Raw genomic sequence first — 1,472 nt, 5'->3', positions numbered from 1 at the left:
GGTTATTAATTGCTAAATCTTTTTCAGAAACTTAATGGTATTTTACTTCAAGGATCATGACATGTTCTTTTTTTATGAGTTCTAATTTGTTTATATTAGTAAACTAGTAATCATTGGTGATTATTTCTTACTATCCAGAATGTGTTCAAAATACCCTATTGATGTTATATAGCTTTCATTGTATCTTTTGAGAATTTCAAATCTTTGGAATAAAAAATATCTCTAAATCCAAAATATTAATACAATATCATGTATCTTAAACTGATCAGTAAACTGATTTTTTTCAGTATTAATTATTCTTGACAATACTACCATTTATGTTGAAATACAAATTTTGAGGTCAGGTATAAAACAAAAGCTACCTACAATATATATGCCTTAAATACTGTAGAGGTGGTAAGATATCTTAATGGACTAATATTTGAACAATATAACACATCTTGGAATGCCATCGTCTTAGAGCACTAGCAAGTTTGAAATCTTTTCATGAAATGTACTTGAGTGGCATTAAACTATGCAGAAAACTGAAAACAAGTTGCATATGGGAGTAATATTTATTCATCCGTTATATTGTAAATATTATTTTTAGACAATCAGATATAAATACTTTAAAAGTCAACATCACTCTGGAGAACCTAAGGCACAGATACAAGTGATTTATTATGTTTTTAAAAAGCAACAAAAAGGGATATTAATTCTGGAAGATTTTTAATCAATTTAACACTATTATACATTAGAGAAAAAAATTTGTCCACAAACATTCCCTCACAAAGCCGGTAGTTTTGTATTTACATAATGTTATGATAGCAATTTTAAATGTTAATCTATGATACAATAATATTACTTCAGAAAACATAAAAAATATAGTTTTTTTAATAGCCATGCTCCCATTTTGATGAAAGCTAGTTAGTTCAACCTAATGTTTAACACTTTAAAAATGCATAACAGATATTCAGTCAGCTTTATAAAACCTTTAAGACAGAAGGCTGTCAAACGGAATAGACAGAGGGCTCATCATCACTTATGTCTGAATCTTCATCTACTCCTTCCATGACTGATTTTTTCCCTTTACAACAGGATACAATTAGTCCAATCAAGAATACCTGTAAATGTAAATAAGCTATGTGTTATTTCTCACATCTAAAATCATTTGGAAATAATGCTTTAAAATTCAATGGCAGTACTATGATACAAATGGACTACTAAAATACAAAGAATTTATACATTTAACTTTATAAAGGAAGGTCAAATCATGCCTGGGATATACGTACTTACCCCCAGAAAGGCCCAGTTACCAAAATAGTAAGCAGCACTAAAGAACCAGAACTTGTGAAGAAATAGGTATGTCCGGGTAACAGTACATTGATCTATAAAAGCAAAAAGGAACTATGGTGAGATAATTTATTTCTTAAAATTGAACATTAATACTTTATCTAAAAGGTTATTAACCAAGGCTAATGACCAAGATCATA

The 1,472-nt window shown here is 28.7% G+C and overlaps 1 long non-coding RNA gene across 1 annotated transcript; it reads right to left on the bottom strand.

The window, feature by feature from the left end:
• Positions 1–640: 640 nt before the first annotated feature.
• On the bottom strand, positions 641–1,399 carry LOC105815274. Its single transcript, XR_001137733.1, has 2 exons — positions 1,276–1,399; positions 641–1,103 (listed from the first exon to the last, which is right to left on the bottom strand). It is a non-coding gene; the product is annotated as an uncharacterized LOC105815274 (long non-coding RNA).
• Positions 1,400–1,472: the final 73 nt, after the last annotated feature.

The sequence above is a fragment of the Propithecus coquereli genome, unplaced genomic scaffold, assembly GCF_000956105.1.
Source record: "Propithecus coquereli isolate 6110/MARCELLA unplaced genomic scaffold, Pcoq_1.0 Scaffold324, whole genome shotgun sequence".
Taxonomy (NCBI): Eukaryota; Metazoa; Chordata; class Mammalia; order Primates; family Indriidae; genus Propithecus; species Propithecus coquereli.
Note: the sequence above shows the minus strand (reverse complement) of the source record. Positions and strands in the feature narration are given on the sequence as shown.